This window comes from Hoplias malabaricus, chromosome 4 (genome assembly GCF_029633855.1).
Source record: "Hoplias malabaricus isolate fHopMal1 chromosome 4, fHopMal1.hap1, whole genome shotgun sequence".
NCBI classification, from domain to species: Eukaryota; Metazoa; Chordata; class Actinopteri; order Characiformes; family Erythrinidae; genus Hoplias; species Hoplias malabaricus.
Genome location: NC_089803.1, coordinates 60,729,626 through 60,743,163, shown reverse-complemented (window position 1 = coordinate 60,743,163; position 13,538 = coordinate 60,729,626).

Below are 13,538 nucleotides of genomic sequence, written 5' to 3'. Positions count from 1 at the left end.
CCATGACTTTTCTTGGTTTCTTTACTTTAGATCATGAATGAAAGCATTGTTCAATAAGAAGAGTAAATATAATGATGATAAATGGAACATAGTGTACGTTTAAACTGTGTGCTCAAAAGATTTGTCAACATTAATACATACTCAGTGTCCAGTCACAGTGAAGATAAACACATGCTCATTTCACTCTGCTTGAAAATGACGCTCTAACAGTGATCTACAGAAACCGTGTTAAGACAGCGAAAATACAAACAAACAAAAATAAAAAGAATGATTTCTGTATGGTAGGGGTCAATGGGGAAAAAAAGAGCAGCATAATCATAAATTAAACTTGTTTTAAATAAATGTTTTAACCTCTCATGCCATTTCAGAGGAAAGAAATTATACTGTTAAGAGTTTTCCAAGGTCAACAAAATATTAAGAAAATACATTATTATTACTGAAATTAAAATACAGATGTTTTTTTCATACATTTTTAATTGTAAACATGTTTTATTCTAATTCACTCAGCCTATGCTTATCATACTGAATGCTGTACCTGGCAATAGGGGAAAAACAGTGCTTCTTTTTTTTATTTCATAAAATCAAATGGAATTTGACTAAATTCTCCTGATGTTTAAATACCTCTGACCTGTGTCTTCTCTTGAGTTTTAGTGGATGTGTCAGTAAAGTGTCACTGTCATAATAACATTGTTTATCTAAAACTACAAATTAAATCATTGCTCGAACCTTCTCATGATGAAGTTACTAATTAATTTAATGGAATAAATGGAATAAATCTTCTGCTTTCTTTTTGTCAAAGGTCATTGGCCTGTTCCAAAAACATGTTTAACAAGATGGAAGAAACAGCTTGCAAGTGTTAGTTATACATTACTCTGTATTCAAAAGGTATTTTGTTTATGTAAATAAAATATTTTTTAATCAGAAACTCACATTTCACAACTTAAAAATCATGGTGCTTGGTGGAAACAAATCTCAGAAACAGGGATTATATATATATATATATATATATATATATATATATATATATATATATATATATATATATTCATTCATTCATTCATTATCTGTAACCGCTTATCCAATTCAGGGTTGCGGTGGGTCCAGAGCCTACCTGGAATCATTGGGCGCAAGGTGGGAATTCACCCTGGATGGGGCGCCAGTCCTTCACAGGGCAACACAGACACACACACACACATTCACACTTTTGAGTCACCAATCCACCTACCAATGTGTGTTTTTGGACTGTGGGAGGAAACCGGAGCACCCGGAGGAAACCCACATGGACACGGAGAGAACACACCAACTCCTCACAGACAGTCAGCGGGACTGTCCACAACCTCCAAATAAATAAATATTTATTTATTATTATTTTTTTTTTGTATAACTACTGAATGGTAAGATTGTCACATAATTTACACCCATTTTTAACATTGGCTCTTTGTGAGGGAGTGTTCACCAAAATTGACAACATTAAATAAACTGATACTGCCTGAAGGTGTTTAAGTGAGTGTTAGGCATTAGTTTGGGAAAGGCTGTCAGACGCTCTAAATCTATTCACTATGTCTAATTGCAAAATCTGTTTATATAAACCGGATTCCAAAAAAGTTGGGACACTAAACAAATTGTGAATAAAAACGGAATGCAATGATGTGGAGATGGCAAATGTCAATATTTTATTCAGAATAGAACATAGATGACAGATCAAAAGTTTAATCTGAGTAAATGTAGCATTTTAAAGGAAAAATATGTTGATTCAGAATTTCACAGTGTCAACAAATCCCAAAAAAGTTGGGACAAGTAGCAATAAGTGGCTGGAAAAAGGAAATTGAGCATATAACGAACAGCTGGAAGACCAATTAACACTAATTAGGTCAATTGACAACATGATTGGGTATAAAAAGAGCTTCTCAGAGTGTCAGTGTCTCTCTGAAGCCAAGATGGTAAGAGGATCACCAATTCCACCATTGTTGCGCAGAAAGAAGTGCAGCAATACCAGAATGGTGTTACCCAGCGTAAAATAGCAAGGACTTTTAAGTTATCATCATCAACCGTGCATAACATCATCAAAAGATTCAGAGAATCTGGAACAATTGCTGTGCGTAAGGGTCAAGGTCGTAAAAGTCTACTGGATGCTCGTGATCTCCGGGCCCTTAAACGTCACTGCACCTCAAACAGGAATGCCACTGTCAAGGAAATAACAGAATGGGCTCAGGAATACTTCCAGAAAGCATTGTCAGTGAACACAATCCACTGTGCCATCCGCCATTGCCAGCTGAAACTCTACAGTACAAAGAGGAAGCCATTTCTAAGCAAGCTCCACAAGCTCAGATGTTTGCACTGGGCCAGGGGTCTTATAAAATGGAGTGTGGCAAAATGGAAGACTGTTCTGTGGTCAGATGAGTCACGATTTGAAGTTCTTTATGGAACACTGGGACGCCATGTCATCTGGACCAGAGAGGACAAGGATAACCCAAGTTGTTATCAGTGCTCCGTTCAGAAGCCTGCATCACTGATGGTATGGGGTTGCATGAGTGCTTGTGGCATGGGCAGCTCACATATCTGGAAAGGCACCATTAATGCAGAGAACTATATTCAGGTTCTAGAACAACATATGCTCCCATCTAGACGTCATCTCTTTCAGGGAAGACCCTGAATTTTTCAACAAGATAATGCCAGACCACATTCTGCAGCAATCACAATATCATGGCTACATAGGAGAAGGATCCAGGTACTGAAATGGCCAGCCTGCAGTCCAGATCTTTCACCTATAGAGAACATTTGGCGCATCATAAAGAGGAAGGTGCAACAAAGAAGGCCCAAGACGATTGAACAATTAGAGGCCTGTATTAGACGTGAATGGGAGAGCATTCCTATTTCTAAACTTGAGAAACTGGTCTCCTCTGTCCCCAGACGTCTGTTGAGTGTTGTAAGAAGGGGGGGGGGGGGTGGGGGGGGGATGCCACACAGTGGTAAAAAATGGCCTTGTCCCAACTTTTTTGGGATTTGTTGACGCCATGAAATTTTGAAACAACATATTTTTCCCTTAAAATGATACATTCTCTCAGTTTAAACTTTTGATGTGTGATTTGTGTTCTATTCTGAATAAGATATTAGATGTTGGCACCTCCACATCATTGCATTCAGTTTTTATTCACAATTTGTTTAGTGTCCCAACTTTTTTGGAATCCGTTTTGTAAGCCTAGTCCCGGATTTTAGCAATCACAAAAACTTAGCATCTTGATGGTACCATTGTGTTGCAAAAATAGGTACATTACTACATACAGTGTGAAACTTTCAGAGAGAGAATGTTGTCATTGTATAGGTGAAATTATCCTTTGTTTATTCAGAACATCCATCCATCCATCTATCCATTATCCACTGCTTATCCGGGTCCGGGTCGCGGGGGAAGCAGTCGGAGCAAAGAAACCCAATCCTCCCTCTCCCCAGCCACCGCCTCCAGCTCCTCCAGGGGTATATCGAGGCGTTCCCAGGCCAGTTGAGACATGTAGTCTCTCCAGTGTGTTCTTGGTCTGCCCTGGGGCCTCCTCCACGTTGAACATGCCCGGAACACCTCACCGTGAAGGCGTCCAGGAGGTATCCAAACCAGATGCCCGAACCACCTCAACTGGCTCCTCCCGACGTGGAGGAGCAGCAGCTCCACTCTGAGTCTCTCCCGGTTGTCTGAGCTCTTAACCCTGTCTGTAAGGGAGAGTCCAGGCACCCTGTGGGGAAAACTCATTTCAGCCGCTTGTACCCACAATCTCGTCTTTTCGGTCACTACCCAAAGCTCGTGACCATAGGTGGGAGTTGGGACGTGGATTGAATGGTAAATCGAGAGCTTTGCTTTTCTGCTCAGCTCTCTCTTCACCACAACGGACCGGTACAGATCCCGCATTACTGCTGACGCTGCACCTATCCATCTGTCAATCTCCCGCTCCATCTTTCCCTCACTCGTGAACAAGACCCGAGGTTTTTAAATTCCTCCACTTGAGGCAGGATCTCACTTCCAACTTGGAGAGAGCACTCCACCCTTTTCCGACTGAGTACCATGGACTCGGACTTGGAGGTGCTGATCCTCATCCCTACCGCTTCACACCCAAACTGGTCCAGCAAGAGCTGGAGGTCCCGGCTCGATGAAGCCAACAAGACCACATCATCCGCAAAAAGCAGACATGGAATCTTGAGACCACCAAACCGGACACTTTCCGCCACTTGGCTGTGCCGAGAAATTCTGTCCATAAAAGTACCCCATACTCCCCGAGCACTCACCACACAATACCCTGAGGGACACTGTCGAATGCCTTTTCCAGATCCACAAAACACATGTAGACTGGTTGAGCAAACTCCCATGCACCCTCCAGGATCCTAGCAAGGGTAAAGAGTTGGTCCTATGTTCCACGACCGTGGGGGCGGAATCCGCATGGTTCCTCCTGGATCCAAGGTTCAACTATCAGTCGGACTCTCTTCTCCAGTACCCCCACATAGACTTTACCGGGGAGACTGAGGAATGTGATCCCCCTATGGTTGGAACACACCCTCCGATCCCCCTTTTTAAAAAGGGGAACCACCACCCCAGTCTGCCAATCATTCCAGAGCCTTGAGGAATCCGGGGCGAACTTCATCCATCCCCGGGGCCCTACCGCCAAGGAGTTCCCCTACCACCTCGGTCACCTCAGCCCCAGTGATAGACAACCTTGCAGCCACAGCTCTGTTCAGCCGCCTCAACAATGGAGGTCCGGAACATGGCCCACTCAGACTCAATGTCACCAGCCTCCCCCGGTATGCAGTCGAAGCTCTGCCGGATGTGGGAGTTGAAGATCTTTCTGACGGGTTCCTCTGCCAAAGGTTCCCAGCAAACCCTCAGCACACGTTTGGGTCTGCCAGGTCTGTCCGGTATCCTCCCCCGCCATCTGATCCAACTCACCACCAGGTGGTGATCAGTTGACAGCTCAGCACCTCTCTTCTCCCGAGTGTCCAGAATATATGGTTGCTGGTCCGATGATACAACTATAAAGTCGATCATCGAAATGCGGCCTAGGGTATCCTGATGCCAGGTGTTCTTGTGGACACCCTTATGCTCGAACATGGTGTTCGTAATGGACAAACTGTGACGGGCACTGAAATCCAATAACTGAACACCACTCGTTCAGATCAGCGGGGCTGTTTCTCCCAATTACGCCCCTCCAGGTCTCACTGTCATTACCCATGTGAGTGTTGAAGTCCCCCAGCAGAACAATGGAATCCCCAGAATGAGTGTTCTCCAGCACCCCCTCTAGGGTCCCCAAGAAGGCATGGTACTCTGAACTGCTGTTCGGTGCATAAGCACAAACAACAGTCAGAGCCCTTTCCCCAACCCGAAGGCCCAGGGAAATTACCCTCTCGTCCACTGGGGTAAACCCCAATGTACAGTCGTTAAATCGGGGGGCTATGAGTAAGCCCACTCCTGCCTTACGCCTCTCACCCTGGGCAACTCCAGAGTGAAAGAACATCCAGCCCCTCTCAAGGAGATTGGTTCCAGAGCCCATACTGTGTATCGAGGTGAGCCCAACTATATCTAGCTGGTACCTCTTAACCTCGCAGACCAGCTCAGGCTCTTTTCCCACCAGAGAGGTTACGTTCCATGTTCCAAAAGCCAGTTTCAGTAACCGAGGATCAGAAGGCCAGGGCCCCCGACACTGGCTGCCACCTGATCCACAATGCACCAGACCCGGATTACTACCTCTCCCACAGGTAGTGGGCCCATGGGAGAGTGGACCCATGTTACTCCTTCGTGCTGAGCCCGGCCGGACCCCATGAGTGAAAGTCTGGCCACCAGGCGCTCGCCAAGGAGCCCCTCCCCCAGGCCTGGCTCCAGGGTGAGGCCCCAGTTACCCTACTCCAGGCAAGGGAGGCTGTGTCCCTGTTCTTAACCTATTCATCTTGGTCTTTATGGATCACTTTATGTCTGGCCCATCACCTAGGACCAATTTGCCTTGGGAGACCCTACCAGGGGCTATTGCCCCCGACAACATAGCTCCTAGGCTCACGCAGGCACGCAAACCCCTCCACCATGTTAATGTGGTGGTCCAGGGAGGGGTATTCAGAATTTGGTATAATTATACCAAAAATTTGTGTTGGTCCGATACCGTGTTGTTATCTTCAGCGATACTGACACTTAAACACAGTATCCGTATAGGCTACAGAGAGCACTTATACCATAGTTGTGTTGGAAATGGCCCCCTACTATGAAGCAGATACTGACGTGCACATGATCAGCAGCTTGAATTTAACATTGGGGAAGAAAATAAACAGACTGGTTATTTCACACTACATGACTGTTTTTGTCGATTTTTATGGAGACTGGAAATTTTTCAGCTGAACTGTACAACCTCAAACTCCCCAACCAAACACACAATAAGAGAGGAGACACAGATATATACAGATGTACAATCCACTGTTGTTATATTTTGTGCTACTATCTGTGTAGATCCAAAAAGAAAAACACGTAAAAATGTCTTTGGGTTGTGGATGGTTTTCTACACACCACAGCGGGAGATGGAGATTAGTAGAATAGCATATAGGTCCACCTTAAATGGTTCAGAAATATTAACGGTAGCCGTAGTGTGATCCACAGTACTGCGTCACTTAAGGTGGGATTGAAAATTAGAATAATGTTGTAATAAAGGCTGTAACAGCGTGTTCTGTGGCTCACTATATTCTCCTACAGGTAATGCTCATTATTTGGGGTCGTGCATCTAGTTCTATGTAATTTATTGTAGTTTTAAAAAATAAAAATGTTATTTAACCACATAATTATTGTTTAAATTATTATGTTTTGTCAGTTAATTTTGCTATCAAGTTTAGATCCACTATATTTAAAATAGACCATTGACAGGAAACCTGATTTGACAGGGTTAAAAATTAAACTGAGACATATTTTGATGTGGGTTTACAACATTGTTGGTGACTTTGTCGTGTGATAGCATGGATGAGACTGGACCCTTAACCTTTCGTTCAGATGGAAAAATCAGGTTTTATCAGAGGAAATGGAAAAGAGGAAGCTGAAGAGTTTAGACTCAGCTAAGTCATTATGCAAATATAGACCACATTGCACACATTACTATCTGCAGTAAGTGTTCTGTTCGTACCTGTTCATCTTGTTCTTAAGAAAACTCTGTGACATAGTAAGGAGAGAGAGAGAGAGAGAGAGAGAGAGAGAGAGAGAGAGAGAGAGAGAGAGAGAGAGAGAGAGAGAGAGAGACTGCTGTACAATAAATTGTGTGCAATAAAGAAAGAAGTAAAGAAAGAAGTAAGAAGTAAGAAAGGGTAAAAAAAACAGATAAAACAGGGGGACAAACAGAAAAAGGGATAAACAGAGACAAAGTTAGAGTCTGAGAGTCAGAGAAAAGCTGAAAGAGAGACAATAAGAGAACGGAAAGACAAAATAGGAGATCACTGCTTTGCCAGGAAAGACCATGACCAGGTAAATATAACAGAGGTAATAATCATAGAGGTTTTCCCTGTAACACACTGCACATTAGTCCATAATAAGGGTGGCACAAAAGGTCACACAGTGTGTGTGCTGCTGTGAATCAGCAACAACTGAAATACATACAACCACTCTAATATGGAAGTCTCTTCCTTTAACTCTGTCTCCTGTCAAAAATTACTTTGAAAACTGTATTAAACTTTGCATAATGATCAGTGCCACATCCTGCAAACTGAAGTAGCCTAGAAATTAAACTAATCTTTTTTTGTAGTTAACAACAACTGAATGTTAATTAACAAATTTTATTTTTTGTTAACCACACTAAGGGTGAAATATCATTATCACCTGGACACTTTAAATAGTGAGCCATTCTTTTGTAATCCATGCAGAATGTGGATTGCCTTGTCTAACTGAAATAAGCAAAGACTTCCCTGAAAAAAGACGTTGTCTGGATGGCAGATTGTTGATCTAAACCCTGGATATATTTTTCAGCATTAACTGTGCCTTCTCAAATGCACCCCAATATCAAGAATACTGGCTTTTGAACGGTGAGCTTATAACAGGCCGATTGGAGTGTGCAGTCTTTGAAAGTGGTGAACCCCTCCCCATCTTCAATTCTGAAACATTCTCTGGGAAGAACTCATTATCTCATTAACCAGGCTATTTACCCTGGTTTTTTATACCAATGCAACTTTACCAGTTTTTTGTGCCCTACTTGAGATGTGTTGCTGATATCAAATTCAAGATAAGGGTATATATTTAAAATAATATATATATATCAGTGGCGGATGCTGGTCTTTCAAGGAGGGGAAGCTCAATTTCGGCCTACATCATAAAATGTGTCGGTTTATTTACACATAAATTCTACCCTCCGTTCCTTTTCAAGAAAATGATCTGTGACCCTGTCACACAAACAAGGCGTCTTTTCCAGGAACTTGACTAGTGTCCTAGTGTCAATGGCCAGCAGAGCTAGGCTGCTTAAACGGCCTTGGCCCATGTGAAGTGTGTCCGCCTGTGAGTGCTTTGTGACGTTGGAAGGTCTCAGCAGCACCCGCTGGACAGAAACTGCAATAGAAGTCAGAAAGAGTGATAGAAGTCAGTCTCCAAACACAAGCAGCTACAAAAAAAACCCCCACCAGAAATAGAAACTCGATTTGTCACCAGTCGTTTTTAACAAAGAAAATGCCGCTAAGAGGTTTAAGAAATTCTGGTTCAACTCAGAACAGAATGAAAATGTAATGCTCAGATGGATCTCTACACCAAAGGGTCGCTGATTCGCTCATTTCGCTGTCAATCAAAAAGGGATTCAGCCTCAGACAGATCATCCAATCATCATGCAGAAGCTGAGCGTCCGGGCCAGCCGAGGCCAGCCCACTGCCCCATAGACCCTCAGAGGGTGGGACAAAGCCCAGCATTTATCCAATGGCTCGTCTCGTTTCACTGCACTTCGCTGCTTCTCTATTGAACTCTGCGTCCACACTGTTTAAAGCATCGTGAATCTGCGGGAAAGCCGCGTCTTTACCAGTGATAAGAAGCTGATTCTGAGCAAAAGTTGAGCACGTTGTAGTGCATATTTATTCACTGACATGTACACACAACAGTATATATTTGATCACTTATTTTTTGACATTTTAGGGGAAGCTGAGCTTCCCTTGCAGTCTTAGAGTAGTATAATAATATATAATATATATATTAATATAAGGACTGGCGTCCCCTCCAGGGTGTATTCCCGCCTTGCGCCCAATGATTCCAGGTAGGCTCTGGACCCCCCGCGACCCTAAATTGGATAAGGGTTACAGATAATGAATGGATGGATATATATTAATATATATAGTAATATATATATATATATATATATATATATATATATATATATATATATATATATATATATATATAGTTTCAAGAATTGCAATATTATATTTGTAATATTTTCAATTAAATGTAGCATTTAAATGATTTGCACATCATTGAATTCTGTCATTATTTACATTTTGCACCCCACTTTTCTGAAAATGGGGTTTGTAAATAATACCACTGGATGACCTACAGTACTGTGCAAAAACTAACTGATACTTTCTTGAAGCTCAGTCTGAAAAGGTAGTTGCATGTTCTGCTTTTTGTAATCCAAGTAAAAAAACAAATCCAAAAAAACAATGCAGACTCATCAGCACTTTACATTTACTCAAGAGAAGTCTAATCATTTCCATCTTGTTCCTCAATATCCAAGTGTTTAGTGAGAATGGTAAATTAATTTTCTTCTAATATCAGGTCTTCCACATTTGTTAATAGTTCCATTTTCTCTGTAACTAATAATCTTATTTTTTATGATTTAGTTTTTTTTTTTAACTTGTACTTAAAGACATATTTGGCTGAGAATAAAATGTGAATGTTGTCTCTGACTTTGTCTTTGTCTCAGACTGGATATTCTGTTAGAGGCTACATTCATTGTTGTCATTGAATTCTGGAGATTCTCTGGAACTTTTTTTATACACCCATTTGGCCACAAACAGCAGGAAATAAGAAGACTGAGCCCTGGGCAAACTCTTTTCCTCTAGTTAAAAAAAAAAAGAAGTATTACTTAGATCCACAGATCCAATGTCTACATAGAGTTTGGCACAGAAAGAGCCCATCATGTAACCAAACATAGGTCCAAAATGACCAATTGTCTGTATGCATGCTGTGTTGAGGGAGAGAGAGAGAGAGAGAGAGAGAGAGAGAGAGAGAGAGAGAGAGAGAGAGATTTCTGTATAATTTATTGTGTGTAATAAATTATGTAAGAAAGGGTAAAAACATATAACAGGGGGACAAACAGAAAAAGGGATAAACAGAGACAAAGTTAGAGTCTAAGAGTCAGAGAAGAGCTGAAAGAGAGACAATAAGAGAACAGAAAGACAAAAAGGGAGTGAGAGAAATAGGAGATCACAATAGGAAAGCACAAGAGCAAGAGGGAAAATGGGAGAGAGCAGGCAAAGAAATCATACAGGGATTAAAAAGGGACAGAGAAAAAAAAAAGGACATGGGCACACACACACACAGAGAGAGAGAGAGAGAGAGAGAGAGAGAAAGTGAGTGTGTGTTTATATATATACATTCCCAGGAAAATTTTATGTCCCTTGCTTTCTAAAGAGAGAGTTCACTTTTCCATTCCTTTGGTTACTTTTTCAGCACTTCATTCCCTCCCAAATATCCATTAATATTTTGAGCTCAAAGATTGTATTGTGCACTTAAAAAACTATCCTACATTGTTTTACTTCATCATATGTAAACAGGATCATTTCAAGTCTTCTTGGATTTTCAAGGACACATGATGACATCATGTCATGCCCCATACACGTGTCTCAGCCTAGGTCCCTGGCTACTAATTTTTCATTTTATTCCACCTACTAATAAAGCATGAATTATTGCCTTAGGAATGAAACATGACGTCTAGGAGACACTGATACCAAGCTTTTGGTGTATTCGCTCCAACTTAGTGGCCATTTTATAAAACAAGATGACGTTTACCTAAATGTGAATAGCTGTCTGTGCTGAATTAATATATATTGTTTGTAATAAAGATGAAAAGTCCACCACTGGTGTAATGTTTGATTCAATGTACTCATCAGCAAAATCACTGAAGCATAACAGCCAAAAATGCTGATTCACTAAACAATTCACAAGATTGTGATTTAGTAGTCACTTCATGTTTGAGAAAAAATACTGAACAGATTAAGTAAATTATTAAATCAAGACTAAAGCTGTAGAAATCATGTCTGGTTGGGCAAGCTGACATTTAGTAAAGGATAGGTTTTTGCAAGACACAAGATTATTAATGCAGTCTTCATTACCTTTACATTACCCCTTGTGTTTGTCCATCACCACTCTAAAGGCAGATTAGGTGGAAATTACCTTTATTGGACATAACAAACAACAAGGTGTATCTTTATATAGTCACCTGGAGCAAGTACAACATAGAACAATTAATTATAGAAGATATAATGTAAAAATATGTTTGTTTAGTTTGAGTTTGTTATTGTTTTCACAGTCTTGTGCAGTATGTCTATCAGACCCCATTTAAATAGTGACTATCGAGGCAGCCGTTAACGGTAATCATAACAAAAGAACCAAACACATGTTTCATTTGAATTTCATTAATTCCCTATTAATACCCTATTATGGCCACATTTCCTTGAGTAACTGACTTCAACTGCAAGTTGGCACCCACCCATCTGCAATTTTAATCACATTTAACCAGTGTAGTTTTACACATACAGCATGGATTCCCAAACTGTTTTGGTAATGAGACCTTAAAGGAACATGTTTGACCGCAATCTTGTAACACTTTTTTCATTTTGTGTTTCACATATATCTTGTAGGAATGTTCTAAGGTTTAATCACTTTAATCATTTTCAATAGCATTCAGTTGTTTTTTTAAATCATGTTTATTGGCTGAATAAAACATATAGGGGGGAAAACATTAGAGGGTGATTTCCCAGGCAGAGATTATGCTACACAAAATGTCTATACAAATTTTAAAAATGATATTTAGAAGTTAATTTTTGAAATATACCCAGTAAACATTTAGCCGTTGATTCAACGTTGAAATAACATAATGACTGCCGTCTAATCAAAGTTCTCTTAAGGTTGAAAATGAAAGTTGAAAAGATGTCCAAAAACAGACATTGAAAAGACAACTATTAGACGTATTTTGGACGTCCATTGATGTTATTAATTGGTCCCAAAATAAATTACTTGTATAAAACACATTTTGGACGTCCACTGACGTTATTGATTGGGCACCACTTAACTAACTTATTAAGATGGATTTTGGACATCCATTGATGTTTAAAACATGTCCTTGACGGACAGACTACTTTTAGACCTATTTTGAACATCCAGGGACGTTCCTTGTTTACTGGGATATTACCTCAAGTAAAATAATAGACTACTTGCAAAAAAAGCAGCATGAAATAATGACACATTTATATTTGGTCCCTGTTTTGGAGGTCTAAAATGGGACAGCTTATTAATATGAAATATATTTTGCAATGTCTTACTAATCTAGTAATCCATAAAATAAATTAATAAAACTAAGTATTGCTGATTTCTTGCGCAACCATTTGTTTAACTTGATTAATGAATTATGAACTCCTTTGGGAATATGAACTGAATAAGATTTGAGGGGTATCTGCAATTTAATTAATGACTGTGTGATAAAACTGCCATAAATATGGTTCAAACATTAAAATCTGTACCTTTTGACACCATCTTATCACATACAGATTTACAGGTTCTGAAAAAGGGCAGAGATACACATAATACATATCACCTGCCATTCTCCATGTCTAATTGCGCAACAGGTAGTGCCACTCGTACACAGCTCCAAGGTCCAAGGGTGGCTGTCTCTGCGGAGGTGTGTTCTCCCTGTGTCTACATGGGTTTCTTCCCAGGGTCTAAAACACACGTTGGTAGGTGGATTGTATCTCTTTTGACATTGCTCTCGGTGAAATAAGGCAGCTGAAATAGCTGAGATATTTCTGAGCATTTTAATATGAAACACAAAGAAAACTGATCCAAAAGTTGCTGTAGGTTAATAAATAAAAATATTATATATAAATATAAAACAGTACTGTATGTCACTAGGTTTTTGCATTTGCATAATGTGTACTTTGTCACTCAGCATGCTCAGCAAATATTTGTCATGGTAGGCTCAATTAAGAATAAACTGAAATGCAATGCCCATGATACAGTTATTGCACAGGAAGGACAGGGAGCATCATTTCTAAAGCTGGGCAGTGTGACTTTTTATCTTTCATGGTGATAAACCATACTTATCTTATATGGATATAATCAGTCAGTCAGTGTTTAATTGTTCATTCATTCATTCATTATCTGTAACCGCTTATCCAGTTCAGGGTCGCGGTGGGTCCAGAGACTACCTGGAATCATTGGGCGCAAGGCGGGAATACACCCTGGAGGGGGCGCCAGTCCTTCACAGGGCAACACAGACACACACACACACACTCACACATTCACTCACACACTCACACCTACGGACACTTTTGAATCGCCAATCCACCTACCAACG